General features: G+C 42.2%; 120 pseudogenes; all 120 read right to left on the reverse strand.

Moving 5' to 3' along the window:
- Positions 1-22: 22 nt before the first annotated feature.
- On the reverse strand, positions 23-141 carry LOC142711200 (5S ribosomal RNA; annotated as a pseudogene).
- A 67-nt stretch (positions 142-208) lies between these two features.
- LOC142711267 (5S ribosomal RNA) lies at positions 209-327 on the reverse strand (annotated as a pseudogene).
- Positions 328-580: 253 nt separating this feature from the next.
- Positions 581-699, reverse strand: LOC142711064 (5S ribosomal RNA; annotated as a pseudogene).
- A 67-nt stretch (positions 700-766) lies between these two features.
- Positions 767-885, reverse strand: LOC142711027 (5S ribosomal RNA; annotated as a pseudogene).
- A 67-nt stretch (positions 886-952) lies between these two features.
- LOC142711312 (5S ribosomal RNA) lies at positions 953-1,071 on the reverse strand (annotated as a pseudogene).
- Positions 1,072-1,324: 253 nt separating this feature from the next.
- Positions 1,325-1,443, reverse strand: LOC142711065 (5S ribosomal RNA; annotated as a pseudogene).
- Positions 1,444-1,510: 67 nt separating this feature from the next.
- On the reverse strand, positions 1,511-1,629 carry LOC142711193 (5S ribosomal RNA; annotated as a pseudogene).
- Positions 1,630-1,696: 67 nt separating this feature from the next.
- LOC142711028 (5S ribosomal RNA) lies at positions 1,697-1,815 on the reverse strand (annotated as a pseudogene).
- A 67-nt stretch (positions 1,816-1,882) lies between these two features.
- LOC142711202 (5S ribosomal RNA) lies at positions 1,883-2,001 on the reverse strand (annotated as a pseudogene).
- Positions 2,002-2,254: 253 nt separating this feature from the next.
- Positions 2,255-2,373, reverse strand: LOC142711421 (5S ribosomal RNA; annotated as a pseudogene).
- Positions 2,374-2,440: 67 nt separating this feature from the next.
- LOC142711337 (5S ribosomal RNA) lies at positions 2,441-2,559 on the reverse strand (annotated as a pseudogene).
- Positions 2,560-2,812: 253 nt separating this feature from the next.
- Positions 2,813-2,931, reverse strand: LOC142711422 (5S ribosomal RNA; annotated as a pseudogene).
- A 67-nt stretch (positions 2,932-2,998) lies between these two features.
- On the reverse strand, positions 2,999-3,117 carry LOC142711030 (5S ribosomal RNA; annotated as a pseudogene).
- A 67-nt stretch (positions 3,118-3,184) lies between these two features.
- On the reverse strand, positions 3,185-3,303 carry LOC142711313 (5S ribosomal RNA; annotated as a pseudogene).
- Positions 3,304-3,556: 253 nt separating this feature from the next.
- Positions 3,557-3,675, reverse strand: LOC142711066 (5S ribosomal RNA; annotated as a pseudogene).
- A 67-nt stretch (positions 3,676-3,742) lies between these two features.
- On the reverse strand, positions 3,743-3,861 carry LOC142711194 (5S ribosomal RNA; annotated as a pseudogene).
- A 67-nt stretch (positions 3,862-3,928) lies between these two features.
- LOC142711031 (5S ribosomal RNA) lies at positions 3,929-4,047 on the reverse strand (annotated as a pseudogene).
- Positions 4,048-4,114: 67 nt separating this feature from the next.
- On the reverse strand, positions 4,115-4,233 carry LOC142711203 (5S ribosomal RNA; annotated as a pseudogene).
- Positions 4,234-4,672: 439 nt separating this feature from the next.
- On the reverse strand, positions 4,673-4,791 carry LOC142710921 (5S ribosomal RNA; annotated as a pseudogene).
- Positions 4,792-5,044: 253 nt separating this feature from the next.
- On the reverse strand, positions 5,045-5,163 carry LOC142711201 (5S ribosomal RNA; annotated as a pseudogene).
- Positions 5,164-5,230: 67 nt separating this feature from the next.
- Positions 5,231-5,349, reverse strand: LOC142711269 (5S ribosomal RNA; annotated as a pseudogene).
- Positions 5,350-5,602: 253 nt separating this feature from the next.
- On the reverse strand, positions 5,603-5,721 carry LOC142711067 (5S ribosomal RNA; annotated as a pseudogene).
- A 67-nt stretch (positions 5,722-5,788) lies between these two features.
- LOC142711032 (5S ribosomal RNA) lies at positions 5,789-5,907 on the reverse strand (annotated as a pseudogene).
- Positions 5,908-5,974: 67 nt separating this feature from the next.
- On the reverse strand, positions 5,975-6,093 carry LOC142711020 (5S ribosomal RNA; annotated as a pseudogene).
- A 67-nt stretch (positions 6,094-6,160) lies between these two features.
- On the reverse strand, positions 6,161-6,279 carry LOC142711068 (5S ribosomal RNA; annotated as a pseudogene).
- Positions 6,280-6,346: 67 nt separating this feature from the next.
- Positions 6,347-6,465, reverse strand: LOC142711270 (5S ribosomal RNA; annotated as a pseudogene).
- Positions 6,466-6,718: 253 nt separating this feature from the next.
- Positions 6,719-6,837, reverse strand: LOC142711274 (5S ribosomal RNA; annotated as a pseudogene).
- A 667-nt stretch (positions 6,838-7,504) lies between these two features.
- LOC142711115 (5S ribosomal RNA) lies at positions 7,505-7,623 on the reverse strand (annotated as a pseudogene).
- A 67-nt stretch (positions 7,624-7,690) lies between these two features.
- LOC142711404 (5S ribosomal RNA) lies at positions 7,691-7,809 on the reverse strand (annotated as a pseudogene).
- Positions 7,810-7,876: 67 nt separating this feature from the next.
- Positions 7,877-7,996, reverse strand: LOC142711468 (5S ribosomal RNA; annotated as a pseudogene).
- A 67-nt stretch (positions 7,997-8,063) lies between these two features.
- LOC142711247 (5S ribosomal RNA) lies at positions 8,064-8,182 on the reverse strand (annotated as a pseudogene).
- Positions 8,183-8,249: 67 nt separating this feature from the next.
- LOC142711116 (5S ribosomal RNA) lies at positions 8,250-8,368 on the reverse strand (annotated as a pseudogene).
- A 67-nt stretch (positions 8,369-8,435) lies between these two features.
- LOC142710922 (5S ribosomal RNA) lies at positions 8,436-8,554 on the reverse strand (annotated as a pseudogene).
- A 253-nt stretch (positions 8,555-8,807) lies between these two features.
- LOC142711439 (5S ribosomal RNA) lies at positions 8,808-8,926 on the reverse strand (annotated as a pseudogene).
- A 67-nt stretch (positions 8,927-8,993) lies between these two features.
- On the reverse strand, positions 8,994-9,112 carry LOC142711428 (5S ribosomal RNA; annotated as a pseudogene).
- Positions 9,113-9,179: 67 nt separating this feature from the next.
- On the reverse strand, positions 9,180-9,298 carry LOC142711248 (5S ribosomal RNA; annotated as a pseudogene).
- A 253-nt stretch (positions 9,299-9,551) lies between these two features.
- Positions 9,552-9,670, reverse strand: LOC142710923 (5S ribosomal RNA; annotated as a pseudogene).
- Positions 9,671-9,923: 253 nt separating this feature from the next.
- On the reverse strand, positions 9,924-10,042 carry LOC142710924 (5S ribosomal RNA; annotated as a pseudogene).
- Positions 10,043-10,109: 67 nt separating this feature from the next.
- Positions 10,110-10,228, reverse strand: LOC142711469 (5S ribosomal RNA; annotated as a pseudogene).
- Positions 10,229-10,295: 67 nt separating this feature from the next.
- On the reverse strand, positions 10,296-10,414 carry LOC142711298 (5S ribosomal RNA; annotated as a pseudogene).
- A 67-nt stretch (positions 10,415-10,481) lies between these two features.
- On the reverse strand, positions 10,482-10,600 carry LOC142711301 (5S ribosomal RNA; annotated as a pseudogene).
- Positions 10,601-10,667: 67 nt separating this feature from the next.
- Positions 10,668-10,786, reverse strand: LOC142711023 (5S ribosomal RNA; annotated as a pseudogene).
- Positions 10,787-10,853: 67 nt separating this feature from the next.
- Positions 10,854-10,972, reverse strand: LOC142711442 (5S ribosomal RNA; annotated as a pseudogene).
- A 67-nt stretch (positions 10,973-11,039) lies between these two features.
- On the reverse strand, positions 11,040-11,158 carry LOC142711235 (5S ribosomal RNA; annotated as a pseudogene).
- A 67-nt stretch (positions 11,159-11,225) lies between these two features.
- Positions 11,226-11,344, reverse strand: LOC142711381 (5S ribosomal RNA; annotated as a pseudogene).
- Positions 11,345-11,597: 253 nt separating this feature from the next.
- On the reverse strand, positions 11,598-11,716 carry LOC142710926 (5S ribosomal RNA; annotated as a pseudogene).
- Positions 11,717-11,783: 67 nt separating this feature from the next.
- LOC142711300 (5S ribosomal RNA) lies at positions 11,784-11,902 on the reverse strand (annotated as a pseudogene).
- A 67-nt stretch (positions 11,903-11,969) lies between these two features.
- LOC142711284 (5S ribosomal RNA) lies at positions 11,970-12,088 on the reverse strand (annotated as a pseudogene).
- A 241-nt stretch (positions 12,089-12,329) lies between these two features.
- Positions 12,330-12,448, reverse strand: LOC142711314 (5S ribosomal RNA; annotated as a pseudogene).
- Positions 12,449-12,516: 68 nt separating this feature from the next.
- LOC142711044 (5S ribosomal RNA) lies at positions 12,517-12,635 on the reverse strand (annotated as a pseudogene).
- Positions 12,636-12,702: 67 nt separating this feature from the next.
- LOC142710971 (5S ribosomal RNA) lies at positions 12,703-12,821 on the reverse strand (annotated as a pseudogene).
- A 67-nt stretch (positions 12,822-12,888) lies between these two features.
- On the reverse strand, positions 12,889-13,007 carry LOC142711221 (5S ribosomal RNA; annotated as a pseudogene).
- Positions 13,008-13,074: 67 nt separating this feature from the next.
- LOC142711078 (5S ribosomal RNA) lies at positions 13,075-13,193 on the reverse strand (annotated as a pseudogene).
- A 67-nt stretch (positions 13,194-13,260) lies between these two features.
- LOC142711226 (5S ribosomal RNA) lies at positions 13,261-13,379 on the reverse strand (annotated as a pseudogene).
- Positions 13,380-13,446: 67 nt separating this feature from the next.
- On the reverse strand, positions 13,447-13,565 carry LOC142711285 (5S ribosomal RNA; annotated as a pseudogene).
- Positions 13,566-13,632: 67 nt separating this feature from the next.
- On the reverse strand, positions 13,633-13,751 carry LOC142711281 (5S ribosomal RNA; annotated as a pseudogene).
- A 67-nt stretch (positions 13,752-13,818) lies between these two features.
- On the reverse strand, positions 13,819-13,937 carry LOC142711321 (5S ribosomal RNA; annotated as a pseudogene).
- A 241-nt stretch (positions 13,938-14,178) lies between these two features.
- LOC142711431 (5S ribosomal RNA) lies at positions 14,179-14,297 on the reverse strand (annotated as a pseudogene).
- Positions 14,298-14,364: 67 nt separating this feature from the next.
- LOC142710928 (5S ribosomal RNA) lies at positions 14,365-14,483 on the reverse strand (annotated as a pseudogene).
- A 67-nt stretch (positions 14,484-14,550) lies between these two features.
- On the reverse strand, positions 14,551-14,669 carry LOC142710950 (5S ribosomal RNA; annotated as a pseudogene).
- A 67-nt stretch (positions 14,670-14,736) lies between these two features.
- Positions 14,737-14,855, reverse strand: LOC142711222 (5S ribosomal RNA; annotated as a pseudogene).
- Positions 14,856-14,922: 67 nt separating this feature from the next.
- Positions 14,923-15,041, reverse strand: LOC142711357 (5S ribosomal RNA; annotated as a pseudogene).
- A 67-nt stretch (positions 15,042-15,108) lies between these two features.
- On the reverse strand, positions 15,109-15,227 carry LOC142711387 (5S ribosomal RNA; annotated as a pseudogene).
- A 67-nt stretch (positions 15,228-15,294) lies between these two features.
- Positions 15,295-15,413, reverse strand: LOC142711045 (5S ribosomal RNA; annotated as a pseudogene).
- Positions 15,414-15,480: 67 nt separating this feature from the next.
- LOC142710952 (5S ribosomal RNA) lies at positions 15,481-15,599 on the reverse strand (annotated as a pseudogene).
- Positions 15,600-15,666: 67 nt separating this feature from the next.
- Positions 15,667-15,785, reverse strand: LOC142711223 (5S ribosomal RNA; annotated as a pseudogene).
- Positions 15,786-15,852: 67 nt separating this feature from the next.
- On the reverse strand, positions 15,853-15,971 carry LOC142711358 (5S ribosomal RNA; annotated as a pseudogene).
- Positions 15,972-16,038: 67 nt separating this feature from the next.
- LOC142711388 (5S ribosomal RNA) lies at positions 16,039-16,157 on the reverse strand (annotated as a pseudogene).
- A 67-nt stretch (positions 16,158-16,224) lies between these two features.
- LOC142711266 (5S ribosomal RNA) lies at positions 16,225-16,343 on the reverse strand (annotated as a pseudogene).
- A 67-nt stretch (positions 16,344-16,410) lies between these two features.
- Positions 16,411-16,529, reverse strand: LOC142710972 (5S ribosomal RNA; annotated as a pseudogene).
- A 67-nt stretch (positions 16,530-16,596) lies between these two features.
- On the reverse strand, positions 16,597-16,715 carry LOC142710973 (5S ribosomal RNA; annotated as a pseudogene).
- A 67-nt stretch (positions 16,716-16,782) lies between these two features.
- LOC142711231 (5S ribosomal RNA) lies at positions 16,783-16,901 on the reverse strand (annotated as a pseudogene).
- A 67-nt stretch (positions 16,902-16,968) lies between these two features.
- LOC142710976 (5S ribosomal RNA) lies at positions 16,969-17,087 on the reverse strand (annotated as a pseudogene).
- Positions 17,088-17,154: 67 nt separating this feature from the next.
- Positions 17,155-17,273, reverse strand: LOC142711389 (5S ribosomal RNA; annotated as a pseudogene).
- A 67-nt stretch (positions 17,274-17,340) lies between these two features.
- On the reverse strand, positions 17,341-17,459 carry LOC142710977 (5S ribosomal RNA; annotated as a pseudogene).
- A 67-nt stretch (positions 17,460-17,526) lies between these two features.
- On the reverse strand, positions 17,527-17,645 carry LOC142710978 (5S ribosomal RNA; annotated as a pseudogene).
- A 67-nt stretch (positions 17,646-17,712) lies between these two features.
- LOC142711197 (5S ribosomal RNA) lies at positions 17,713-17,831 on the reverse strand (annotated as a pseudogene).
- Positions 17,832-17,898: 67 nt separating this feature from the next.
- On the reverse strand, positions 17,899-18,017 carry LOC142711163 (5S ribosomal RNA; annotated as a pseudogene).
- A 67-nt stretch (positions 18,018-18,084) lies between these two features.
- LOC142710979 (5S ribosomal RNA) lies at positions 18,085-18,203 on the reverse strand (annotated as a pseudogene).
- A 67-nt stretch (positions 18,204-18,270) lies between these two features.
- On the reverse strand, positions 18,271-18,389 carry LOC142711233 (5S ribosomal RNA; annotated as a pseudogene).
- Positions 18,390-18,456: 67 nt separating this feature from the next.
- LOC142710980 (5S ribosomal RNA) lies at positions 18,457-18,575 on the reverse strand (annotated as a pseudogene).
- Positions 18,576-18,642: 67 nt separating this feature from the next.
- LOC142711390 (5S ribosomal RNA) lies at positions 18,643-18,761 on the reverse strand (annotated as a pseudogene).
- Positions 18,762-18,828: 67 nt separating this feature from the next.
- LOC142710981 (5S ribosomal RNA) lies at positions 18,829-18,947 on the reverse strand (annotated as a pseudogene).
- A 67-nt stretch (positions 18,948-19,014) lies between these two features.
- On the reverse strand, positions 19,015-19,133 carry LOC142710982 (5S ribosomal RNA; annotated as a pseudogene).
- Positions 19,134-19,200: 67 nt separating this feature from the next.
- On the reverse strand, positions 19,201-19,319 carry LOC142711198 (5S ribosomal RNA; annotated as a pseudogene).
- A 67-nt stretch (positions 19,320-19,386) lies between these two features.
- Positions 19,387-19,505, reverse strand: LOC142711002 (5S ribosomal RNA; annotated as a pseudogene).
- A 67-nt stretch (positions 19,506-19,572) lies between these two features.
- Positions 19,573-19,691, reverse strand: LOC142711177 (5S ribosomal RNA; annotated as a pseudogene).
- A 67-nt stretch (positions 19,692-19,758) lies between these two features.
- On the reverse strand, positions 19,759-19,877 carry LOC142711286 (5S ribosomal RNA; annotated as a pseudogene).
- Positions 19,878-19,944: 67 nt separating this feature from the next.
- On the reverse strand, positions 19,945-20,063 carry LOC142711118 (5S ribosomal RNA; annotated as a pseudogene).
- A 253-nt stretch (positions 20,064-20,316) lies between these two features.
- Positions 20,317-20,435, reverse strand: LOC142711126 (5S ribosomal RNA; annotated as a pseudogene).
- A 67-nt stretch (positions 20,436-20,502) lies between these two features.
- On the reverse strand, positions 20,503-20,621 carry LOC142711219 (5S ribosomal RNA; annotated as a pseudogene).
- A 67-nt stretch (positions 20,622-20,688) lies between these two features.
- On the reverse strand, positions 20,689-20,807 carry LOC142711291 (5S ribosomal RNA; annotated as a pseudogene).
- Positions 20,808-20,874: 67 nt separating this feature from the next.
- Positions 20,875-20,993, reverse strand: LOC142711322 (5S ribosomal RNA; annotated as a pseudogene).
- A 64-nt stretch (positions 20,994-21,057) lies between these two features.
- LOC142711046 (5S ribosomal RNA) lies at positions 21,058-21,176 on the reverse strand (annotated as a pseudogene).
- Positions 21,177-21,243: 67 nt separating this feature from the next.
- Positions 21,244-21,362, reverse strand: LOC142710983 (5S ribosomal RNA; annotated as a pseudogene).
- A 67-nt stretch (positions 21,363-21,429) lies between these two features.
- Positions 21,430-21,548, reverse strand: LOC142711443 (5S ribosomal RNA; annotated as a pseudogene).
- A 67-nt stretch (positions 21,549-21,615) lies between these two features.
- LOC142711094 (5S ribosomal RNA) lies at positions 21,616-21,734 on the reverse strand (annotated as a pseudogene).
- Positions 21,735-21,801: 67 nt separating this feature from the next.
- On the reverse strand, positions 21,802-21,920 carry LOC142711119 (5S ribosomal RNA; annotated as a pseudogene).
- A 253-nt stretch (positions 21,921-22,173) lies between these two features.
- LOC142711127 (5S ribosomal RNA) lies at positions 22,174-22,292 on the reverse strand (annotated as a pseudogene).
- A 67-nt stretch (positions 22,293-22,359) lies between these two features.
- Positions 22,360-22,478, reverse strand: LOC142711160 (5S ribosomal RNA; annotated as a pseudogene).
- Positions 22,479-22,545: 67 nt separating this feature from the next.
- LOC142710984 (5S ribosomal RNA) lies at positions 22,546-22,664 on the reverse strand (annotated as a pseudogene).
- A 67-nt stretch (positions 22,665-22,731) lies between these two features.
- Positions 22,732-22,850, reverse strand: LOC142711234 (5S ribosomal RNA; annotated as a pseudogene).
- Positions 22,851-22,917: 67 nt separating this feature from the next.
- Positions 22,918-23,036, reverse strand: LOC142710986 (5S ribosomal RNA; annotated as a pseudogene).
- A 67-nt stretch (positions 23,037-23,103) lies between these two features.
- LOC142711392 (5S ribosomal RNA) lies at positions 23,104-23,222 on the reverse strand (annotated as a pseudogene).
- A 67-nt stretch (positions 23,223-23,289) lies between these two features.
- Positions 23,290-23,408, reverse strand: LOC142710988 (5S ribosomal RNA; annotated as a pseudogene).
- Positions 23,409-23,475: 67 nt separating this feature from the next.
- Positions 23,476-23,594, reverse strand: LOC142710989 (5S ribosomal RNA; annotated as a pseudogene).
- Positions 23,595-23,661: 67 nt separating this feature from the next.
- Positions 23,662-23,780, reverse strand: LOC142711199 (5S ribosomal RNA; annotated as a pseudogene).
- Positions 23,781-23,847: 67 nt separating this feature from the next.
- LOC142711003 (5S ribosomal RNA) lies at positions 23,848-23,966 on the reverse strand (annotated as a pseudogene).
- A 67-nt stretch (positions 23,967-24,033) lies between these two features.
- Positions 24,034-24,152, reverse strand: LOC142711359 (5S ribosomal RNA; annotated as a pseudogene).
- A 67-nt stretch (positions 24,153-24,219) lies between these two features.
- On the reverse strand, positions 24,220-24,338 carry LOC142710990 (5S ribosomal RNA; annotated as a pseudogene).
- A 67-nt stretch (positions 24,339-24,405) lies between these two features.
- Positions 24,406-24,524, reverse strand: LOC142710930 (5S ribosomal RNA; annotated as a pseudogene).
- A 67-nt stretch (positions 24,525-24,591) lies between these two features.
- On the reverse strand, positions 24,592-24,710 carry LOC142711056 (5S ribosomal RNA; annotated as a pseudogene).
- Positions 24,711-24,777: 67 nt separating this feature from the next.
- Positions 24,778-24,896, reverse strand: LOC142711393 (5S ribosomal RNA; annotated as a pseudogene).
- A 67-nt stretch (positions 24,897-24,963) lies between these two features.
- LOC142711161 (5S ribosomal RNA) lies at positions 24,964-25,082 on the reverse strand (annotated as a pseudogene).
- A 67-nt stretch (positions 25,083-25,149) lies between these two features.
- LOC142710991 (5S ribosomal RNA) lies at positions 25,150-25,268 on the reverse strand (annotated as a pseudogene).
- A 67-nt stretch (positions 25,269-25,335) lies between these two features.
- On the reverse strand, positions 25,336-25,454 carry LOC142711227 (5S ribosomal RNA; annotated as a pseudogene).
- A 67-nt stretch (positions 25,455-25,521) lies between these two features.
- LOC142711004 (5S ribosomal RNA) lies at positions 25,522-25,640 on the reverse strand (annotated as a pseudogene).
- A 67-nt stretch (positions 25,641-25,707) lies between these two features.
- On the reverse strand, positions 25,708-25,826 carry LOC142711178 (5S ribosomal RNA; annotated as a pseudogene).
- A 67-nt stretch (positions 25,827-25,893) lies between these two features.
- Positions 25,894-26,012, reverse strand: LOC142711288 (5S ribosomal RNA; annotated as a pseudogene).
- A 67-nt stretch (positions 26,013-26,079) lies between these two features.
- On the reverse strand, positions 26,080-26,198 carry LOC142711120 (5S ribosomal RNA; annotated as a pseudogene).
- Positions 26,199-26,221: the final 23 nt, after the last annotated feature.

The raw sequence follows: 26,221 nt of genomic DNA on the forward strand, positions 1-26,221 counted from the left end.
AAATCTAAACAACATAATAAAAAGTCAACCGCACCACGGATTCCCAGACAGTCTCCCACACTGGTACTAGCAGGGCCTTAAGCTGTGTAACTTCTGCGATCTGACGAGAGCAGGCACATTCAGCTTAGAATGGCCATAGACATTAAATGCTTTAATCCATAGTCCTTTTTAATCGATTGTGAAACAAAATCTAAACGACATAATAAAAAGTCAACCGCACCACGGATTCCCAGACAGTCTCCCACACTGGTACTAGCGAGGGCTTAAGCTGTGTAACTTCTGCGATCTGACGAGAGCAGGGACATTCAGCTTAGAATGGCCATTGACATGAAATGCTTTAATCCATAGTCCTTTTTAATCGATTGTGAAACAAAATCGAAACGACATAATAAAAATTCAACCGCTCCACGGATTCCCAGACAGTCTCCCACACTGGTACTAGCGAGGCCTTAAGCTGTGCAACTTCTGCGATCTGACGAGAGCAGGCACATTCAGCTTAGAATGGCCATTGACATTAAAAGCCTTAATCCATAGTCCTATTTAATCTATTGTGAAACAAAATCTAAACAACATAATAAAAAGTCAACCGCACCACAGATTCCCAGACAGTCTCCCACACTGGTACTAGCGAGGCCTTAAGCTGTGTAACTTCTGCGATCTGACGAGAGCAGGGACATTCAGCTTAGAATGGCCATTGACATTAAAGGCTTTAATCCATAGTCCTTTTTAATCGATTGTGAAACAAAATCTAAACAACATAATAAAAATTCAACCGCACCACGGATTCCCAGACAGTCTCCCACACTGGTACTAGCGAGGCCTTAAGCTGTGTAACTTCTGCGTTCGGACGAGAGCAGGCACATTCAGCTTAGAATGGCTATTGACGTTAAATGCTTTAATCCATAGTCCTATTTAATCTATTGTGAAACAAAATCTAAACGACATAATAAAATGTCAACTGCACCACGGATTCCCAGACAGTCTCCCACACTGGTACTAGCGAGGGCTTAAGCTGTGTAACTTCTGCGATCTGACGAGAGCAGGGACATTCAGCTTAGAATGGCCATTGACATGAAATGCTTTAATCCATAGTCCTTTTTAATCGATTGTGAAACAAAATCGAAACGACATAATAAAAATTCAACCGCTCCACGGATTCCCAGACAGTCTCCCACACTGGTACTAGCGAGGCCTTAAGCTGTGCAACTTCTGCGATCTGACGAGAGCAGGCACATTCAGCTTAGAATGGCCATTGACATTAAAAGCATTAATCCATAGTCCTATTTAATCTATTGTGAAACAAAATCTAAACGACATAATAAAAAGTCAACCGCACCACAGATTCCCAGACAGTCTCCCACACTGGTACTAGCGAGGCCTTAAGCTGTGTAACTTCTGCGATCTGACGAGAGCAGGGACATTCAGCTTAGAATGGCCATTGACATTAAAGGCTTTCATCCATAGTCCTTTTTAATCGATTGTGAAACAAAATCTAAACAACATAATAAAAATTCAACCGCACCACGGATTCCCAGACAGTCTCCCACACTGGTACTAGCGAGGCCTTAAGCTGTGTAACTTCTGCGATCTGACGAGAGCAGGGACATTCAGCTTAGAATGGCCATTGACGTTAAAGGCTTTAATCCATAGTCCTTTTTAATCGATTGTGAAACAAAATCTAAACGACATAATAAAAATTCAACCGCACCACGGATTCCCAGACAGTCTCCCACACTGGTACTAGCGAGGCCTTAAGCTGTGTAACTTCTGCGTTCGGACGAGAGCAGGCACATTCAGCTTAGAATGGCTATTGACGTTAAATGCTTTAATCCATAGTCCTATTTAATCTATTGTGAAACAAAATCTAAACGACATAATAAAATGTCAACTGCACCACGGATTCCCAGACAGTCTCCCACACTGGTACTAGCGAGGCCTTAAGCTGTGTAACTTCTGCGATCTGACGAGAGCTGGCACATTCAGCTTAGAATGGCCATTGACATTAAAAGCCTTAATCCATAGTCCTATTTAATCTATTGTGAAACAAAATCTAAACAACATAATTAAAAGTCAAGCGCACCACGGATTCCCAGACAGTCTCCCACACTGGTACTAGCGAGGCCTTAAGCTATGTAACTTCTGCGTTCTGACGAGAGGAGGCACATTCAGCTTAGAATGGCCATTGACGTTAAATGTTTTAATCCATAGTCCTATTTAATCTATTGTGAAACAAAATCTAAACGACATAATAAAAAGTCAACCGCACCACAGATTCCCAGACAGTCTCCCACACTGGTACTAGCAGGGACTTAAGCTGTGTAACTTCTGCGATCTGACGAGAGCAGGGACATTCAGCTTAGAATGGCCATTGACATTAAAGGCTTTAATCCATAGTCCTTTTTAATCGATTGTGAAACAAAATCTAAACAACATAATAAAAATTCAACCGCACCACGGATTCCCAGACAGTCTCCCACACTGGTACTAGCGAGGCCTTAAGCTGTGTAACTTCTGCGATCTGACGAGAGCTGGCACATTCAGCTTAGAATGGCCATTGACATTAAAAGCCTTAATCCATAGTCCTATTTAATCTATTGTGAAACAAAATCTAAACAACATAATTAAAAGTCAAGCGCACCACGGATTCCCAGACAGTCTCCCACACTGGTACTAGCGAGGCCTTAAGCTATGTAACTTCTGCGTTCTGACGAGAGGAGGCACATTCAGCTTAGAATGGCCATTGACGTTAAATGTTTTAATCCATAGTCCTATTTAATCTATTGTGAAAAAAAATCTAAACGACATAATAAAAAGTCAACCGCACCACAGATTCCCAGACAGTCTCCCACACTGGTACTAGCAGGGACTTAAGCTGTGTAACTTCTGCGATCTGACGAGAGCAGGGACATTCAGCTTAGAATGGCCATTGACATTAAAGGCTTTAATCCATAGTCCTTTTTAATCGATTGTGAAACAAAATCTAAACAACATAATAAAAATTCAACCGCACCACGGATTCCCAGACAGTCTCCCACACTGGTACTAGCGAGGCCTTAAGCTGTGTAACTTCTGCGTTCGGACGAGAGCAGGCACATTCAGCTTAGAATGGCTATTGACGTTAAATGCTTTAATCCATAGTCCTATTTAATCTATTGTGAAACAAAATCTAAACGACATAATAAAATGTCAACTGCACCACGGATTCCCAGACAGTCTCCCACACTGGTACTAGCGAGGGCTTAAGCTGTGTAACTTCTGCGATCTGACGAGAGCAGGGACATTCAGCTTAGAATGGCCATTGACATGAAATGCTTTAATCCATAGTCCTTTTTAATCGATTGTGAAACAAAATCGAAACGACATAATAAAAATTCAACCGCTCCACGGATTCCCAGACAGTCTCCCACACTGGTACTAGCGAGGCCTTAAGCTGTGCAACTTCTGCGATCTGACGAGAGCAGGCACATTCAGCTTAGAATGGCCATTGACATTAAAAGCATTAATCCATAGTCCTATTTAATCTATTGTGAAACAAAATCTAAACGACATAATAAAAAGTCAACCGCACCACAGATTCCCAGACAGTCTCCCACACTGGTACTAGCGAGGCCTTAAGCTGTGTAACTTCTGCGATCTGACGAGAGCAGGGACATTCAGCTTAGAATGGCCATTGACATTAAAGGCTTTCATCCATAGTCCTTTTTAATCGATTGTGAAACAAAATCTAAACAACATAATAAAAATTCAACCGCACCACGGATTCCCAGACAGTCTCCCACACTGGTACTAGCGAGGCCTTAAGCTGTGTAACTTCTGCGATCTGACGAGAGCAGGGACATTCAGCTTAGAATGGCCATTGACGTTAAAGGCTTTAATCCATAGTCCTTTTTAATCGATTGTGAAACAAAATCTAAACGACATAATAAAAATTCAACCGCACCACGGATTCCCAGACAGTCTCCCACACTGGTACTAGCGAGGCCTTAAGCTGTGTAACTTCTGCGTTCGGACGAGAGCAGGCACATTCAGCTTAGAATGGCTATTGACGTTAAATGCTTTAATCCATAGTCCTATTTAATCTATTGTGAAACAAAATCTAAACGACATAATAAAATGTCAACTGCACCACGGATTCCCAGACAGTCTCCCACACTGGTACTAGCGAGGCCTTAAGCTGTGTAACTTCTGCGATCTGACGAGAGCTGGCACATTCAGCTTAGAATGGCCATTGACATTAAAAGCCTTAATCCATAGTCCTATTTAATCTATTGTGAAACAAAATCTAAACAACATAATTAAAAGTCAAGCGCACCACGGATTCCCAGACAGTCTCCCACACTGGTACTAGCGAGGCCTTAAGCTATGTAACTTCTGCGTTCTGACGAGAGGAGGCACATTCAGCTTAGAATGGCCATTGACGTTAAATGTTTTAATCCATAGTCCTATTTAATCTATTGTGAAACAAAATCTAAACGACATAATAAAAAGTCAACCGCACCACAGATTCCCAGACAGTCTCCCACACTGGTACTAGCAGGGACTTAAGCTGTGTAACTTCTGCGATCTGACGAGAGCAGGCACATTCAGCTTACAATGGCCATTGACATTAAATGCTGTAATACATAGTCCTTTTTAATCGATTGTGAAACAAAATCTAAACGACATAATAAAAAGTCAACCGCACCACGGATTCCCAGACAGTCTCCCACACTGGTACTAGCGAGGCCTTAAGCTGTGTAACTTCTGCGATCTGACGAGAGCAGGCACATTCAGCTTAGAATGGCCATTGACATTAAAAGCCTTAATCCATAGTCCTATTTAATCTATTGTGAAACAAAATCTAAACAACATAATTAAATGTCAAGCGCACCACGGATTCCCAGACAGTCTCCCACACTGGTACTAGCGAGGCCTTAAGCTATGTAACTTCTGCGTTCTGACGAGAGCAGGCACATTCTGCTTAGAATGGCCATTGACGTTAAATGTTTTAATCCATAGTCCTATTTAATCTATTGTGAAACAAAATCTAAACAACATAATAAAAAGTCAACCGCACCACGGATTCCCAGACAGTCTCCCACACTGGTACTAGCAGGGCCTTAAGCTGTGTAACTTCTGCGATCTGACGAGAGCAGGCACATTCAGCTTAGAATGGCCATAGACATTAAATGCTTTAATCCATAGTCCTTTTTAATCGATTGTGAAACAAAATCTAAACGACATAATAAAAAGTCAACCGCACCACGGATTCCCAGACAGTCTCCCACACTGGTACTAGCGAGGGCTTAAGCTGTGTAACTTCTGCGATCTGACGAGAGCAGGGACATTCAGCTTAGAATGGCCATTGACATGAAATGCTTTAATCCATAGTCCTTTTTAATCGATTGTGAAACAAAATCGAAACGACATAATAAAAATTCAACCGCTCCACGGATTCCCAGACAGTCTCCCACACTGGTACTAGCGAGGCCTTAAGCTGTGCAACTTCTGCGATCTGACGAGAGCAGGCACATTCAGCTTAGAATGGCCATTGACATTAAAAGCCTTAATCCATAGTCCTATTTAATCTATTGTGAAACAAAATCTAAACAACATAATAAAAAGTCAACCGCACCACAGATTCCCAGACAGTCTCCCACACTGGTACTAGCGAGGCCTTAAGCTGTGTAACTTCTGCGATCTGACGAGAGCAGGGACATTCAGCTTAGAATGGCCATTGACATTAAAGGCTTTAATCCATAGTCCTTTTTAATCGATTGTGAAACAAAATCTAAACAACATAATAAAAATTCAACCGCACCACGGATTCCCAGACAGTCTCCCACACTGGTACTAGCGAGGCCTTAAGCTGTGTAACTTCTGCGTTCGGACGAGAGCAGGCACATTCAGCTTAGAATGGCTATTGACGTTAAATGCTTTAATCCATAGTCCTATTTAATCTATTGTGAAACAAAATCTAAACGACATAATAAAATGTCAACTGCACCACGGATTCCCAGACAGTCTCCCACACTGGTACTAGCGAGGCCTTAAGCTGTGTAACTTCTGCGATCTGACGAGAGCTGGCACATTCAGCTTAGAATGGCAATTGACATCAAATGCTTTAATCCATAGTCCTTTTTAATCGATTGTGAAACAAAATCTAAACGACATAATAAAAAGTCAACCGCACCACGGATTCCAAGACAGTCTCCCACACTGGTACTAGCGAGGCCTTAAGCTGTGTAACTTCTGCGATCTGACGAGAGCAGGCACATTCAGCTTAGAATGGCCATTGACGTTGAATGCTTTAATCCATAGTCCTATTTAATCTATTGTGAAATAAAATCTAAACGACATAATAAAAAGTCAACCGCACCACGGATTCCCAGACAGTCTCCCACACTGGTACTAGCGAGGGCTTAAGCTGTGTAACTTCTGCGATCTGACGAGAGCAGGGACATTCAGCTTAGAATGGCCATTGACATGAAATGCTTTAATCCATAGTCCTTTTTAATCGATTGTGAAACAAAATCGAAACGACATAATAAAAATTCAACCGCTCCACGGATTCCCAGACAGTCTCCCACACTGGTACTAGCGAGGCCTTAAGCTGTGCAACTTCTGCGATCTGACGAGAGCAGGCACATTCAGCTTAGAATGGCCATTGACATTAAAAGCATTAATCCATAGTCCTATTTAATCTATTGTGAAACAAAATCTAAACGACATAATAAAAAGTCAACCGCACCACAGATTCCCAGACAGTCTCCCACACTGGTACTAGCGAGGCCTTAAGCTGTGTAATTTCTGCGATCTGACGAGAGCAGGGACATTCAGTTTAGAATGGCCATTGACATTAAAGGCTTTAATCCATAGTCCTTTTTAATCGATTGTGAAACAAAATCTAAACAACATAATAAAAATTCAACCGCACCACGGATTCCCAGACAGTCTCCCACACTGGTACTAGCGAGGCCTAAGGGTATGTTCACACGGCCAAATTTCAGACGTATACGAGGCGTATTATGCCTCGTTTTACATCTGAAAATATGGCTACAATACGTCGGCAAACATCTGCCCATTCATTTGAATGGGTTTGCCGACGTACTGTGCAGACGACCTGTTATTTACGCGTCGTCGTTTGACAGCTGTCAAACGACGACTCGTAAAAATACAGCCTCGTCAAAAGAAGTGCAGGACACTTCTTTCAGACGTTTTTGGAGCTGTTTTCTCATAGACTCCAATGAAAACAGCTCCAAAAACGAGTTGGTAAAAAAATGAGTTGGTAAAAATGCGAGTTGGTAAAAAACGTCTGAAAAGCAGGGTCTGTTTTCCCTTGAAAACAGCTCTGGATTTTCAGACGTTTTGGTTGACTACGTGTGAACATACCCTTAAGCTGTGTAACTTCTGCGATCTGACGAGAGCAGGGACATTCAGCTTAGAATGGCCATTGACGTTAAAGGCTTTAATCCATAGTCCTTTTTAATCGATTGTGAAACAAAATCTAAACGGCATAATAAAAATTCAACCGCACCACGGATTCCCAGACAGTCTCCCACACTGGTACTAGCGAGGCCTTAAGCTGTGTAACTTCTGCGATCTGACGAGAGCAGGCACATTCAGCTTAGAATGGCCATTGACGTTGAATGCTTTAATCCATAGTCCTATTTAATCTATTGTGAAATAAAATCTAAACGACATAATAAAAAGTCAACCGCACCACAGATTCCCAGACAGTCTCCCACACTGGTACTAGCGAGGCGTTAAGCTGTGTAACTTCTGCGATCTAACGAGAGCAGGCACATTCAGCTTAGAATGGCCATTGACATTAAATGCTTTAATCTATAGTCCTTTTTAATCGATTGTGAAACAAAATCTAAACGACATAATAAAAAGTCAACCGCACCACGGATTCCCAGACAGTCTCCCACACTGGTACTAGCGAGGCCTTAAGCTGTGTAACTTCTGCGATCTGACGAGAGCATGCACATTCAGCTTAGAATGGTCCATTGACATTAAAAGCCTTAATCCATAGTCCTATTTAATCTATTGTGAAACAAAATCTAAACAACATAATAAAAAGTCAAGCGCACCACGGATTCCCAGACAGTCTCCCACACTGGTACTAGCGAGGCCTTAAGCTATGTAACTTCTGCGTTCTGACGAGAGCAGGCACATTCAGCTTAGAATGGCCATTGACGTTAAGTGCTTTAATCCATAGTCCTATTTAATCTATTGTGAAACAAAATCTAAACGACATAATAAAAATTCAACCGCACCACGGATTCCCAGACAGTCTCCCACACTGGTACTAGCGAGGCCTTAAGCTGTGTAACTTCTGCGATCTGACGAGAGCAGGCACATTCAGCTTAGAATGGCCATTGACATTAAATGCTTTAATCCATAGTCCTTTTTAATCGATTGTGAAACAAAATCTAAACGACATAATAAAAAGTCAACCGCACCACGGATTCCCAGACAGTCTCCCACACTGGTACTAGCGAGGCCTTAAGCTGTGTAACTTCTGCGATCTGACGAGAGCAGGCACATTCAGCTTAGAATGGCCATTGACATTAAATGCTTTAATCCATAGTCCTTTTTAATCGATTGTGAAACAAAATCTAAACGACATAATAAAAAGTCAACCGCACCACGGATTCCCAGACAGTCTCCCACACTGGTACTAGCGAGGCGTTAAGCTGTGTAACTTGTGCGATCTAACGAGAGCAGGCACATTCAGCCTAGAATGGCCATTGACATTAAATGCTTTAATCCATAGTCCTTTTTAATCGATTGTGAAACAAAATCTAAACGACATAATAAAAACTCAACCGCACCACGGATTCCCAGACAGTCTCCCACACTGGTACTAGCGAGGCCTTAAGCTGTGTAACTTCTGCGATCTGACGAAAGCAGGCACATTCAGTTTAGAATGGCCATTGACATTAAACGCTTTAATCCATAGTCCTTTTTAATCGATTGTGAAACAAAATCTAAACGACATAATAAAAAGTTAACCGCACCACGGATTCCCAGACAGTCTCCCACACTTGTACTAGCGAGGCCTTAAGCTGTGTAACTTCTGCGATCTGACGAGAGCAGGCACATTCAGCTTAAAATGGCCATTGACATTAAAAGCCTTAATCCATAGTCCTATTTAATCTATTGTGAAACAAAATCTAAACAACATAATTAAAAGTCAAGCGCACCACGGATTCCCAGACAGTCTCCCACACTGGTACTAGCGAGGCCTTAAGCTATGTAACTTCTGCGTTCTGACGAGAGCAGGCACATTCAGCTTAGAATGGCCATTGACGTTAAGTGCTTTAATCCATAGTCCTATTTAATCTATTGTGAAACAAAATCTAAACGACATAATAAAGATTCAACCGCACCACGGATTCCCAGACAGTCTCCCACACTGGTACTAGCGAGGCGTTAAGCTGTGTAACTTGTGCGATCTAACGAGAGCAGGCACATTCAGCTTAGAATGGCCATTGACATTAAATGCTTTAATCCATAGTCCTTTTTAATCGATTGTGAAACAAAATCTAAACGACATAATAAAAAGTCAACCGCACCACGGATTCCCAGACAGTCTCCCACACTGGTACTAGCGAGGCCTTAAGCTGTGTAACTTCTGCGATCTGACGAGAGCAGGCACATTCAGCTTAGAATGGCCATTGACATTAAATGCTTTAATCCATAGTCCTTTTTAATCGATTGTGAAACAAAATCTATACGACATAATAAAAAGTCAACCGCACCACGGATTCCCAGACAGTCTCCCACACTGGTACTAGCGAGGCGTTAAGCTGTGTAACTTGTGCGATCTAACGAGAGCAGGCACATTCAGCTTAGAATGGCCATTGACATTAAATGCTTTAATCCATAGTCCTTTTTAATCGATTGTGAAACAAAATCTAAACGACATAATAAAAAGTCAACCGCACCACGGATTCCCAGACAGTCTCCCACACTGGTACTAGCGAGGCCTTAAGCTGTGTAACTTCTGCGATCTGACGAGAGCAGGCACATTCAGCTTAGAATGGCCATTGACGTTAAATGCTTTAATCCATAGTCCTATTTAATCTATTGTGAAACAAAATCTAAACGACATAATAAAAAGTCAACCGCACCACGGATTCCCAGACAGTCTCCCACACTGGTACTAGCGAGGCGTTAAGCTGTGTAACTTCTGCGAACTAACGAGAGCAGGCACATTCAGCTTAGAATGGCCATTGACATTAAATGCTTTAATCCATAGTCCTTTTTAATCGATTGTGAAACAAAATCTAAACGACATAATAAAAAGTCAACCGCACCACGGATTCCCAGACAGTCTCCCACACTGGTACTAGCGAGGCCTTAAGCTGTGTAACTTCTGCGATCTGACGAGAGAAGGCACATTCAGCTTAGAATGGCCATTGACATTAAAAGCCTTAATCCATAGTCCTATTTAATCTATTGTGAAACAAAATCTAAACGACATAATAAAAAGTCAACCGCACCACGGATTCCCAGACAGTCTACCACACTGGTACTAGCGAGGCCTTAAGCTATGTAACTTCTGCGTTCTGACGAGAGCAAGCACATTCAGCTTAGAATGGCCATTGACGTTAAATGCTTTAATCCATAGTCCTATTTAATCTATTGTGAAACAAAATCTAAACGACATAATAAAAAGTCAACCGCACCACGGATTCCCAGACAGTCTCCCACACTGGTACTAGCGAGGCCTTAAGCTGTGTAATTTCTGCGATCTGACGAGAGCAGGCACATTCAGCTTAGAATGGCCATTGACATTAAATGCTTTAATCCATAGTCCTTTTTAATCGATTGTGAAACAAAATCTAAACGACATAATAAAAAGTCAACCGCACCACGGATTCCCAGACAGTCTCCCACACTGGTACTAGCGAGGCCTTAAGCTGTGTAACTTCTGCGAACTGACGAGAGAAGGCACATTCAGCTTAGAATGGCCATTGACATTAAATGCTTTAATCCATAGTACTTTTTAATCGATTGTGAAACAAAATCTAAACGACATAATAAAAAGTCAACCGCACCACGGATTCCCAGACAGTCTCCCACACTGGTACTAGCGAGGCCTTAAGCTGGGTAAATTCTGCGATCTGACGAGAGCAGGGACATTCAGCTTAGAATGGCCATTGACATTAAATGCTTTAATCCATAGTCCTTTTTAATCGATTGTGAAACAAAATCTAAACGACATAATAAAAATTCAACCGCTCCACGGATTCCCAGACAGTCTCCCACACTGGTACTAGCGAGGCCTTAAGCTGGGTAACTTCTGCGATCTGACGAGAGCAGGCACATTCAGCTTAGAATGGCCATTGACGTTAAATGCTTTAATCCATAGTCCTATTTAATCTATTGTGAAACAAAATCTAAACGACATAATAAAAAGGCAACCGCACCACGGATTCCCAGACAGTCTCCCACACTGGTACTAGCGAGGCGTTAAACTGTGTAACTTCTGCGATCTAACGAGAGCAGGCACATTCAGCTTAGAATGGCCATTGACATAAAATGCTTTAATCCATAGTCCTTTTTAATCGATTGTGAAACAAAATCTAAACGACATAATAAAAAGTCAACCGCACCACGGATTCCCAGACAGTCTCCCACACTGGTACTAGCGAGGCCTTAAGCTGTGTAACTTCTGCGATCTGACGAGAGCAGGCACATTCAGCTTAGAATGGCCATTGACATTAAAAGCCTTAATCCATAGTCCTATTTAATCTATTGTGAAACAAAATCTAAACAACATAATAAAAAGTCAACCGCACCACGGATTCCCAGACAGTCTCCCACGCTGGTACTAACGAGGCCTTAAGCTGTGTAACTTCTACGATCTGACGAAAGCAGGGACATTCAGCTTAGAATGGCCATTGACATTAAATGCTTTAATCCATAGTCCTTTTTAATCGATTGTGAAACAAAATCTAAACGACATAATAAAAAGTCAACCGCACCACGGATTCCCAGACAGTCTCCCACACTGGTACTAGCGAGGCCTTAAGCTGTGTAACTTCTGCGATCTGACGAAAGCAGGCACATTCAGTTTAGAATGGCCATTGACGTTAAATGCTTTAATCCATAGTCCTTTTTAATCGATTGTGAAACAAAATCTAAACGACATAATAAAAAGTCAACCGCACCACGGATTCCCACAGTGGTACTAGCGAGGCGTTAAGCTGTGTAACTTCTGCGATCTAACGAGAGCAGGCACATTCAGCTTAGAATGGCCGTTGACATTAAAAGCCTTAATCCATAGTCCTATTTAATCTATTGTGAAACAAAATATAAACAACATAATAAAAAGTTAACCGCACCACGGATTCCCAGACAGTCTCCCACACTGGTACTAGCGAGGCCTTAAGCTGTGTAACTTCTGCGATCTGACGAGAGCAGACACATTCAGCTTAGAATGGCCATTGACATTAAATGCTTTAATCCATAGTCCTTTTTAATCGATTGTGAAACAAAAATCTAAACAACATAATAAAAAGGCAACCGCACCACGGATTCCCAGACAGTCTCCCACACTGGTACTAGCGAGGCCTTAAGCTGTGTAACTTCTGCGATCTGACGAGAGCAGGCACATTCAGCTTAGAATGGCCATTGACATTAAATGCTTTAATCCATAGTCCTTTTTAATCGATTGCGAAACAAAATCTAAACGACATAATAAAAAGTCAACCGCACCACGGATTCCCAGACAGTCTCCCACACTGGTACTAGCGAGGCCTTAAGCTGTGTAACTTCTGCGATCTGACGAGAGCAGGGACATTCAGCTTAGAATGGCCATTGACATTAAATGCTTTAATCCATAGTCCTTTTTAATCGATTGTGAAACAAAATCTAAACGACATAATAAAAATTCAACCGCACCACGGATTCCCAGACAGTCTCCCACACTGGTACTAGCGAGGCCTTAAGCTGAGTAACTTCTGCGATCTGACGAGAGCAGGCACATTCAGCTTAGAATGGCCATTGACGTTAAATGCTTTAATCCATAGTCCTATTTAATCGATTGTGAAACAAAATCTAAACGACATAATAGAAAGTCAACCGCACCACGGATTCCCAGACAGTCTCCCACACTGGTACTAGCGAGGCCTTAAGCTGTGTAACTTCTGCGATCCGACGAGAGCAGGGACATTCAGCTTAGAATGGCCATTGACATTAAATGCTTTAATCCATAGTCCTTTTTAATCGATTGTGAAACAAAATCTAAACGACATAATTAAAAGTCAACCGCACCACGGATTCCCAGACAGTCTCCCACACTGGTACTAGCGAGGCCTTAAGATGTGTAACTTCTGCGATCTGACGAGAGCAGGGACATTCAGCTTAGAATGGCCATTGACATTAAATGCTTTAATCCATAGTCCTTTTTAATCGATTGTGAAACAAAATCTAAACGACATAATAAAAAGTCAACCGCACCACGGATTCCCAGACAGTCTCCCACACTGGTACTAGCGAGGCCTTAAGCTGTGTAACTTCTGCGATCTGACGAAAGCAGGCACATTCAGTTTAGAATGGCCATTGACATTAAATGCTTTAATCCATAGTCCTTTTTAATCGATTGTGAAACAAAATCTAAACGACATAATAAAAAGTCAACCGCACCACGGATTCCCAGACAGTCTCCCACACTGGTACTTGCGAGGCCTTAAGCTGTGTAACTTCTGCAATCTGACGAGAGCAGGGACATTCAGCTTAGAATGGCCATTGACATTAAATGCTTTAATCCATAGTCCTTTTTAATCGATTGTGAAACAAAATCTAAACGACATAATAAAAATTTAACCGCACCACGGATTCCCAGACAGTCTCCCACACTGGTACTAGCGAGGCCTTAAGCTGTGTAACTTCTGCGATCTGACGAGAGCAGGCACATTCAGCTTAGAATGGCCATTGACGTTAAATGCTTTAATCCATAGTCCTATTTAATCTATTGTGAAACAAAATCTAAACGACATAATAAAAAGTCAACCGCACCACGGATTCCCACAGTGGTACTAGCGAGGCGTTAAGCTGTGTAACTTCTGCGATCTAACGAGAGCAGGCACATTCAGCTTAGAATGGCCGTTGACATTAAAAGCCTTAATCCATAGTCCTATTTAATCTATTGTGAAACAAAATATAAACAATATAATAAAAAGGTAACCGCACCACGGATTCCCAGACAGTCTCCCACACCGGTACTAGCGAGGCCTTAAGCTGTGTAACTTCTGCGATCTGACGAGAGCAGACACATTCAGCTTAGAATGGCCATTGACTTTAAATGCTTTAATCCATAGTCCTTTTTAATCGATTGTGAAACAAAATCTAAACAACATAATAAAAAGGCAACCGCACCACGGATTCCCAGACAGTCTCCCACACTGGTACTAGCGAGGCCTTAAGCTATTTAACTTCTGCGATCTGACGAGAGCAGGCACATTCAGCTTAGAATGGCCATTGACATTAAATGCTTTAATCCATAGTCCTTTTTAATCGATTGTGAAACAAAATCTAAACGACATAATAAAAAGTCAACCGCACCACGGATTCCCAGACAGTCTCCCACACTGGTACTAGCGAGGCCTTAAGCTGTGTAATTTCTGCGATCTGACGAGAGCAGGGACATTCAGCTTAGAATGGCCATTGACATTAAATGCTTTAATCCATAGTCCTTTTTAATCGATTGTGAAACAAAATCTAAACGACATAATAAAAATTCAACCGCACCACGGATTCCCAGACAGTCTCCCACACTGGTACTAGCGAGGCCTTAAGCTGAGTAACTTCTGCGATCTGACGAGAGCAGGCACATTCAGCTTAGAATGGCCATTGACGTTAAATGCTTTAATCCATAGTCCTATTTAATCGATTGTGAAACAAAATCTAAACGACATAATAGAAAGTCAACCGCACCACGGATTCCCAGACAGTCTCCCACACTGGTACTAGCGAGGCCTTAAGCTGTGTAACTTCTGCGATCTGACGAGAGAAGGGACATTCAGCTTAGAATGGCCATTGACATTAAATGCTTTAATCCATAGTCCTTTTTAATCGATTGTGAAACAAAATCTAAACGACATAATTAAAAGTCAACCGCACCACGGATTCCCAGACAGTCTCCCACACTGGTACTAGCGAGGCCTTAAGATGTGTAACTTCTGCGATCTGACGAAAACAGGCACATTCAGCTTAGAATGGCCATTGACATTAAATGCTTTAATCCATAGTCCTTTTTAATCGATTGTGAAACAAAATCTAAACAACATAATAAAAAGGCAACCGCACCACGGATTCCCAGACAGTCTCCCACACTGGTACTAGCGAGGCCTTAAGCTGTGTAACTTCTGCGATCTGACGAGAGCAGGCACATTCAGCTTAGAATGGCCATTGACATTAAATGCTTTAATCCATAGTCCTTTTTAATCGATTGTGAAACAAAATCTAAACGACATAATAAAAAGTCAACCGCACCACGGATTCCCAGACAGTCTCCCACACTGGTACTAGCGAGGCCTTAAGCTGTGTAATTTCTGCGATCTGACGAGAGCAGGGACATTCAGCTTAGAATGGCCATTGACATTAAATGCTTTAATCCATAGTCCTTTTTAATCGATTGTGAAACAAAATCTAAACGACATAATAAAAATTCAACCGCACCACGGATTCCCAGACAGTCTCCCACACTGGTACTAGCGAGGCCTTAAGCTGAGTAACTTCTGCGATCTGACGAGAGCAGGCACATTCAGCTTAGAATGGCCATTGACGTTAAATGCTTTAATCCATAGTCCTATTTAATCGATTGTGAAACAAAATCTAAACGACATAATAGAAAGTCAACCGCACCACGGATTCCCAGACAGTCTCCCACACTGGTACTAGCGAGGCCTTAAGCTGTGTAACTTCTGCGATCTGACGAGAGAAGGGACATTCAGCTTAGAATGGCCATTGACATTAAATGCTTTAATCCATAGTCCTTTTTAATCGATTGTGAAACAAAATCTAAACGACATAATTAAAAGTCAACCGCACCACGGATTCCCAGACAGTCTCCCACACTGGTACTAGCGAGGCCTTAAGATGTGTAACTTCTGCGATCTGACGAAAACAGGCACATTCAGCTTAGAATGGCCATTGACATTAAATGCTTTAATCCATAGTCCTTTTTAATCGATTGTGAAACAAAATCTAAACAACATAATAAAAAGGCAACCGCACCACGGATTCCCAGACAGTCTCCCACACTGGTACTAGCGAGGCCTTAAGCTGTGTAACTTCTGCGATCTGACGAGAGCAGGCACATTCAGTTTAGAATGGCCATTGACGTTAAATGCTTTAATCCATAGTCCTATTTAATCGATTGTGAAACAAAATCTAAACGACATAATAAAAAGTCAACCGCACCACGGATTCCCAGACAGTCTCCCACACTGGTACTAGCGAGGCCTTAAGCTGTGTAACTTCTGCGATCTGACGAGAGCAGGGACATTCAGCTTAGAATGGCCATTGACATTAAATGCTTTAATCCATAGTCCTTTTTAATCGATTGTGAAACAAAATCTAAACGACATAATAAAAAGTCAACCGCACCACGGATTCCCAGACAGTCTCCCACACTGGTACTAGCGAGGCCTTAAGCTGTGTAACTTCTGCGATCTGACGAGAGCAGGGACATTCAGCTTAGAATGGCCATTGACATTAAAAGCTTTAATCCATAGTCCTTTTTAATCGATTGTGAAACAAAATCTAAACGACATAATAAAAATTCAACCGCACCACGGATTCCCAGACAGTCTCCCACACTGGTACTAGCGAGGCCTTAAGCTGGGTAACTTCTGCGATCTGACGAGAGCAGGCACATTCAGCTTAGAATGGCCATTGACGTTAAATGCTTTAATCCATAGTCCTTTTTAATCGATTGTGAAACAAAATCTAAACGACATAATAAAAAGTCAACCGCACCACGGATTCCCAGACAGTCTCCCACACTGGTACTAGCGAGGCCTTAAGCTGTGTAACTTCTGCGATCTGACGAGAGCAGGGACATTCAGCTTAGAATGGCCATTGACATTAAATGCTTTAATCCATAGTCCTTTTTAATCGATTGTGAAACAAAATCTAAACGACATAATAAAAATTCAACCGCACCACGGATTCCCAGACAGTCTCCCACACTGGTACTAGCGAGGCCTTAAGCTGGGTAACTTCTGCGATCTGACGAGAGCAGGCACATTCAGTTTAGAATGGCCATTGACGTTAAATGCTTTAATCCATAGTCCTATTTAATCGATTGTGAAACAAAATCTAAACGACATAATAAAAAGTCAACCGCACCACGGATTCCCAGACAGTCTCCCACACTGGTACTAGCGAGGCCTTAAGCTGTGTAACTTCTGCGATCTGACGAGAGCAGGGACATTCAGCTTAGAATGGCCATTGACATTAAATGCTTTAATCCATAGTCCTTTTTAATCGATTGTGAAACAAAATCTAAACGACATAATATAAAGTCAACCGCACCACGGATTCCCAGACAGTCTCCCACACTGGTACTAGCGAGGCCTTAAGCTGTGTAACTTCTGCGATCTGACGAGAGCAGGGACATTCAGCTTAGAATGGCCATTGACATTAAATGCTTTAATCCATAGTCCTTTTTAATCGATTGTGAAACAAAATCTAAACGACATAATAAAAATTCAACCGCACCACGGATTCCCAGACAGTCTCCCACACTGGTACTAGCGAGGCCTTAAGCTGTGTAACTTCTGCGATCTGACGAGAGCAGGGACATTCAGCTTAGAATGGCCATTGACATTAAATGCTTTAATCCATAGTCCTTTTTAATCGATTGTGAAACAAAATCTAAACGACATAATAAAAAGTCAACCGCACCACGGATTCCCAGACAGTCTCCCACACTGGTACTAGCGAGGCCTTAAGCTAGGTAACTTCTGCGATCTGACGAGAGCAGGCACATTCAGCTTAGAATGGCCATTGACGTTAAATGCTTTAATCCATAGTCCTATTTAATCGATTGTGAAACAAAATCTAAACGACATAATAAAAAGTCAACCGCACCACGGATTCCCAGACAGTCTCCCACACTGGTACTAGCGAGGCCTTAAGCTGTGTAACTTCTGCGATCTGACGAGAGCAGGGACATTCAGCTTAGAATGGCCATTGACATTAAAAGCTTTAATCCATAGTCCTTTTTAATCGATTGTGAAACAAAATCTAAACGACATAATAAAAATTCAACCGCACCACGGATTCCCAGACAGTCTCCCACACTGGTACTAGCGAGGCCTTAAGCTGGGTAACTTCTGCGATCTGACGAGAGCAGGCACATTCAGCTTAGAATGGCCATTGACGTTAAATGCTTTAATCCATAGTCCTTTTTAATCGATTGTGAAACAAAATCTAAACGACATAATAAAAAGTCAACCGCACCACGGATTCCCAGACAGTCTCCCACACTGGTACTAGCGAGGCCTTAAGCTGTGTAACTTCTGCGATCTGACGAGAGCAGGGACATTCAGCTTAGAATGGCCATTGACATTAAATGCTTTAATCCATAGTCCTTTTTAATCGATTGTGAAACAAAATCTAAACGACATAATAAAAATTCAACCGCACCACGGATTCCCAGACAGTCTCCCACACTGGTACTAGCGAGGCCTTAAGCTGGGTAACTTCTGCGATCTGACGAGAGCAGGCACATTCAGTTTAGAATGGCCATTGACGTTAAATGCTTTAATCCATAGTCCTATTTAATCGATTGTGAAACAAAATCTAAACGACATAATAAAAAGTCAACCGCACCACGGATTCCCAGACAGTCTCCCACACTGGTACTAGCGAGGCCTTAAGCTGTGTAACTTCTGCGATCTGACGAGAGCAGGGACATTCAGCTTAGAATGGCCATTGACATTAAATGCTTTAATCCATAGTCCTTTTTAATCGATTGTGAAACAAAATCTAAACGACATAATATAAAGTCAACCGCACCACGGATTCCCAGACAGTCTCCCACACTGGTACTAGCGAGGCCTTAAGCTGTGTAACTTCTGCGATCTGACGAGAGCAGGGACATTCAGCTTAGAATGGCCATTGACATTAAATGCTTTAATCCATAGTCCTTTTTAATCGATTGTGAAACAAAATCTAAACGACATAATAAAAATTCAACCGCACCACGGATTCCCAGACAGTCTCCCACACTGGTACTAGCGAGGCCTTAAGCTGTGTAACTTCTGCGATCTGACGAGAGCAGGGACATTCAGCTTAGAATGGCCATTGACATTAAATGCTTTAATCCATAGTCCTTTTTAATCGATTGTGAAACAAAATCTAAACGACATAATAAAAAGTCAACCGCACCACGGATTCCCAGACAGTCTCCCACACTGGTACTAGCGAGGCCTTAAGCTGGGTAACTTCTGCGATCTGACGAGAGCAGGCACATTCAGCTTAGAATGGCCATTGACGTTAAATGCTTTAATCCATAGTCCTATTTAATCGATTGTGAAACAAAATCTAAACGACATAATAAAAAGTCAACCGCACCACGGATTCCCAGACAGTCTCCCACACTGGTACTAGCGAGGCCTTAAGCTGTGTAACTTCTGCGATCTGACGAGATCAGGGACATTCAGCTTAGAATGGCCATTGACGTTAGATGCTTTAATCCATAGTCCTATTTAATCTATTGTGAAACAAAATCTAAGCGACATAATAAAAAGTCAACCGCACCACGGATTCCCAGACAGTCTCCCACACTGGTACTAGCGAGGCCTTAAGCTGTGTAACTTCTGCGATCTGACGAAAGCAGGCACATTCAGTTTAGAATGGCCATTGACATTAAATGCTTTAATCCATAGTCCTTTTTAATCGATTGTGAAACAAAATCTAAACGACATAATAAAAATTCAACCGCACCACGGATTCCCAGACAGTCTCCCACACTGGTACTAGCGAGGCCTTAAGCTGTGTAACTTCTGCGATCTGACGAGAGCAGGCACATTCAGCTTAGAATGGCCATTGACGTTAGATGCTTTAATCCATAGTCCTATTTAATCTATTGTGAAACAAAATCTAAACGACATAATAAAAAGTCAACCGCACCACGGATTCCCAGACAGTCTCCCACACTGGTACTAGCGAGGCGTTAAGCTGTGAAACTTCTGCGATCTAACGAGAGCAGGCACATTCAGCTTAGAATGGCCATTGACATTAAATGCTTTAATCCATAGTCCTTTTTAATCGATTGTGAAACAAAATCTAAACGACATAATAAAGAGTCAACCGCACCACGGATTCCCAGACAGTCTCCCACACTGGTACTAGCGAGGCCTTAAGCTGTGTAACTTCTGCGATCTGACGAGAGCAGGCACATTTAGCTTAGAATGGCCATTGACATTAAAAGCCTTAATCCATAGTCCTATTTAATCTATTGTGAAACAAAATCTAAACAACATAATAAAAAGTCAACCGCACCACGGATTCCCAGACAGTCTCCCACACTGGTACTAGCAAGGCCTTAAGCAGTGTAACTTCTGCGATCTGACGAGAGCAGGCACATTCAGCTTAGAATGGCCATTGACGTTAAATGCTTTAATCCATAGTCCTATTTAATCTATTGTGAAACAAAATCGAAACGACATAATAAAAAGTCAACCGCACCACGGATTCCCAGACAGTCTCCCACACTGGTACTAGCGAGGCGTTAAGCTGTGTAACTTCTGCGATCTGACGAGAGCAGGCACATTCAGCTTAGAATGGCCATTGACATTAAATGCTTTAATCCATAGTCCTTTTTAATCGATTGTGAAACAAAATCTAAACAACATAATAAAAAGGCAACCGCACCACGGATTCCCAGACAGTCTCCCACACTGGTACTAGCGAGGCCTTAAGCTGTGTAACTTCTGCGATCTGACGAAAACAGGCACATTCAGCTTAGAATGGCCATTGACATTAAATGCTTTAATCCATAGTCCTTTTTAATCGATTGTGAAACAAAATCTAAACATAATAAAAAGGCAACCGCACCACGGATTCCCAGACAGTCTCCCACACTGGTACTAGCGAGGCCTTAAGCTGTGTAACTTCTGCGATCTGACGAGAGCAGGCACATTCAGCTTAGAATGGCCATTGACATTAAATGCTTTAATCCATAGTCCTTTTTAATCGATTGTGAAACAAAATCTAAACGACATAATAAAAAGTCAACCGCACCACGGATTCCCAGACAGTCTCCCACACTGGTACTAGCGAGGCCTTAAGCTGTGTAACTTCTGCGATCTGACGAGAGCAGGGACATTCAGCTTAGAATGGCCATTGACATTAAATGCTTTAATCCATAGTCCTTTTTAATCGATTGTGAAACAAAATCTAAACGACATAATAAAAATTCAACCGCACCACGGATTCCCAGACAGTCTCCCACACTGGTACTAGCGAGGCCTTAAGCTGGGTAACTTCTGCGCTCTGACGAGAGCAGGCACATTCAGTTTAGAATGGCCATTGACGTTAAATGCTTCAATCCATAGTCCTATTTAATCGATTGTGAAACAAAATCTAAACGACATAATAAAAAGTCAACCACACCACGGATTCCCAGACAGTCTCCCACACTGGTACTAGCGAGGCCTTAAGCTGTGTAACTTCTGCGATCTGACGAGAGCAGGGACATTCAGCTTAGAATGGCCATTGACATTAAATGCTTTAATCCATAGTCCTTTTTAATCGATTGTGAAACAAAATCTAAACGACATAATAAAAATTCAACCGCACCACGGATTCCCAGACAGTCTCCCACACTGGTACTAGCGAGGCCTTAAGCTGTGTAACTTCTGCGATCTGACGAGAGCAGGCACATTCAGCTTAGAATGGCCATTGACGTTAGATGCTTTAATCCATAGTCCTATTTAATCTATTGTGAAACAAAATCTAAACGACATAATAAAAAGTCAACCGCACCACGGATTCCCAGACAGTCTCCCACACTGGTACTAGCGAGGCGTTAAGCTGTGAAACTTCTGCGATCTAACGAGAGCAGGCACATTCAGCTTAGAATGGCCATTGACATTAAATGCTTTAATCCATAGTCCTTTTTAATCGATTGTGAAACAAAATCTAAACGACATAATAAAGAGTCAACCGCACCACGGATTCCCAGACAGTCTCCCACACTGGTACTAGCGAGGCCTTAAGCTGTGTAACTTCTGCGATCTGACGAGAGCAGGCACATTTAGCTTAGAATGGCCATTGACATTAAAAGCCTTAATCCATAGTCCTATTTAATCTATTGTGAAACAAAATCTAAACAACATAATAAAAAGTCAACCGCACCACGGATTCCCAGACAGTCTCCCACACTGGTACTAGCGAGGCCTTAAGCAGTGTAACTTCTGCGATCTGACGAGAGCAGGGACATTCAGCTTAGAATGGCCATTGACATTAAATGCTTTAATCCATAGTCCTTTTTAATCGATTGTGAAACAAAATCTAAACGACATAATAAAAAGTCAACCGCACCACGGATTCCCAGACAGTCTCCCACACTGGTACTAGCGAGGCCTTAAGCTGTGTAACTTCTGCGATCTGACGAGAGCAGGGACATTCAGCTTAGAATGGCCATTGACATTAAAAGCTTTAATCCATAGTCCTTTTTAATCGATTGTGAAACAAAATCTAAACGACATAATAAAAATTCAACCGCACCACGGATTCCCAGACAGTCTCCCACACTGGTACTAGCGAGGCCTTAAGCTGGGTAACTTCTGCGATCTGACGAGAGCAGGCACATTCAGCTTAGAATGGCCATTGACGTTAAATGCTTTAATCCATAGTCCTTTTTAATCGATTGTGAAACAAAATCTAAACGACATAATAAAAAGTCAACCGCACCACGGATTCCCAGACAGTCTCCCACACTGGTACTAGCGAGGCCTTAAGCTGTGTAACTTCTGCGATCTGACGAGAGCAGGGACATTCAGCTTAGAATGGCCATTGACATTAAATGCTTTAATCCATAGTCCTTTTTAATCGATTGTGAAACAAAATCTAAACGACATAATAAAAATTCAACCGCACCACGGATTCCCAGACAGTCTCCCACACTGGTACTAGCGAGGCCTTAAGCTGGGTAACTTCTGCGATCTGACGAGAGCAGGCACATTCAGTTTAGAATGGCCATTGACGTTAAATGCTTTAATCCATAGTCCTATTTAATCGATTGTGAAACAAAATCTAAACGACATAATAAAAAGTCAACCGCACCACGGATTCCCAGACAGTCTCCCACACTGGTACTAGCGAGGCCTTAAGCTGTGTAACTTCTGCGATCTGACGAGAGCAGGGACATTCAGCTTAGAATGGCCATTGACATTAAATGCTTTAATCCATAGTCCTTTTTAATCGATTGTGAAACAAAATCTAAACGACATAATATAAAGTCAACCGCACCACGGATTCCCAGACAGTCTCCCACACTGGTACTAGCGAGGCCTTAAGCTGTGTAACTTCTGCGATCTGACGAGAGCAGGGACATTCAGCTTAGAATGGCCATTGACATTAAATGCTTTAATCCATAGTCCTTTTTAATCGATTGTGAAACAAAATCTAAACGACATAATAAAAATTCAACCGCACCACGGATTCCCAGACAGTCTCCCACACTGGTACTAGCGAGGCCTTAAGCTGTGTAACTTCTGCGATCTGACGAGAGCAGGGACATTCAGCTTAGAATGGCCATTGACATTAAATGCTTTAATCCATAGTCCTTTTTAATCGATTGTGAAACAAAATCTAAACGACATAATAAAAAGTCAACCGCACCACGGATTCCCAGACAGTCTCCCACACTGGTACTAGCGAGGCCTTAAGCTGGGTAACTTCTGCGATCTGACGAGAGCAGGCACATTCAGCTTAGAATGGCCATTGACGTTAAATGCTTTAATCCATAGTCCTATTTAATCGATTGTGAAACAAAATCTAAACGACATAATAAAAAGTCAACCGCACCACGGATTCCCAGACAGTCTCCCACACTGGTACTAGCGAGGCCTTAAGCTGTGTAACTTCTGCGATCTGACGAGAGAAGGGACATTCAGCTTAGAATGGCCATTGACATTAAATGCTTTAATCCATAGTCCTTTTTAATCGATTGTGAAACAAAATCTAAACGACATAATAAAAAGTCAACCGCACCACGGATTCCCAGACAGTCTCCCACACTGGTACTAGCGAGGCCTTAAGCTGTGTAACTTCTGCGATCTGACGAGAGCAGGGACATTCAGCTTAGAATGGCCATTGACATTAAAAGCCTTAATCCATAGTCCTTTTTAATCGATTGTGAAACAAAATCTAAACGACATAATAAAAATTCAACCGCACCACGGATTCCCAGACAGTCTCCCACACTGGTACTAGCGAGGCCTTAAGCTGGTTAACTTCTGCGATCTGACGAGAGCAGGCACATTCAGCTTAGAATGGCCATTGACGTTAAATGCTTTAATCCATAGTCCTTTTTAATCGATTGTGAAACAAAATCTAAACGACATAATAAAAAGTCAACCGCACCACGGATTCCCAGACAGTCTCCCACACTGGTACTAGCGAGGCCTTAAGCTGTGTAACTTCTGCGATCTGACGAGAGCAGGGACATGCAGCTTAGAATGGCCATTGACATTAAATGCTTTAATCCATAGTCCTTTTTAATCGATTGTGAAACAAAATCTAAACGACATAATAAAAATTCAACCGCACCACGGATTCCCAGACAGTCTCCCACACTGGTACTAGCGAGGCCTTAAGCTGGGTAACTTCTGCGATCTGACGAGAGCAGGCACATTCAGTTTAGAATGGCCATTGACGTTAAATGCTTTAATCCATAGTCCTATTTAATCGATTGTGAAACAAAATCTAAACGACATAATAAAAAGTCAACCGCACCACGGATTCCCAGACAGTCTCCCACACTGGTACTAGCGAGGCCTTAAGCAGTGTAACTTCTGCGATCTGACGAGAGCAGGGACATTCAGCTTAGAATGGCCATTGACATTAAATGCTTTAATCCATAGTCCTTTTTAATCGATTGTGAAACAAAATCTAAACGACATAATATAAAGTCAACCGCACCACGGATTCCCAGACAGTCTCCCACACTGGTACTAGCGAGGCCTTAAGCTGTGTAACTTCTGCGATCTGACGAGAGCAGGGACATTCAGCTTAGAATGGCCATTGACATTAAATGCTTTAATCCATAGTCCTTTTTAATCGATTGTGAAACAAAATCTAAACGACATAATAAAAACTCAACCGCACCACGGATTCCCAGACAGTCTCCCACACTGGTACTAGCGAGGCCTTAAGCTGTGTAACTTCTGCGATCTGACGAGAGCAGGGACATTCAGCTTAGAATGGCCATTGACATTAAATGCTTTAATCCATAGTCCTTTTTAATCGATTGTGAAACAAAATCTAAACGACATAATAAAAAGTCAACCGCACCACGGATTCCCAGACAGTCTCCCACACTGGTACTAGCGAGGCCTTAAGCTGGGTAACTTCTGCGATCTGACGAGAGCAGGCACATTCAGCTTAGAATGGCCATTGACGTTAAATGCTTTAATCCATAGTCCTATTTAATCGATTGTGAAACAAAATCTAAACGACATAATAAAAAGTCAACCGCACCACGGATTCCCAGACAGTCTCCCACACTGGTACTAGCGAGGCCTTAAGCTGTGTAACTTCTGCGATCTGACGAGATCAGGGACATTCAGCTTAGAATGGCCATTGACGTTAGATGCTTTAATCCATAGTCCTATTTAATCTATTGTGAAACAAAATCTAAACGACATAATAAAAAGTCAACCGCACCACGGATTCCCAGACAGTCTCCCACACTGGTACTAGCGAGGCCTTAAGCTGTGTAACTTCTGCGATCTGACGAAAGCAGGCACATTCAGTTTAGAATGGCCATTGACATTAAATGCTTTAATCCATAGTCCTTTTTAATCGATTGTGAAACAAAATCTAAACGACATAATAAAAATTCAACCGCACCACGGATTCCCAGACAGTCTCCCACACTGGTACTAGCGAGGCCTTAAGCTGTGTAACTTCTGCGATCTGACGAGAGCAGGCACATTCAGCTTAGAATGGCCATTGACGTTAGATGCTTTAATCCATAGTC

This window comes from Rhinoderma darwinii, unplaced genomic scaffold (genome assembly GCF_050947455.1).
Source record: "Rhinoderma darwinii isolate aRhiDar2 unplaced genomic scaffold, aRhiDar2.hap1 Scaffold_4280, whole genome shotgun sequence".
NCBI classification, from domain to species: Eukaryota; Metazoa; Chordata; class Amphibia; order Anura; family Rhinodermatidae; genus Rhinoderma; species Rhinoderma darwinii.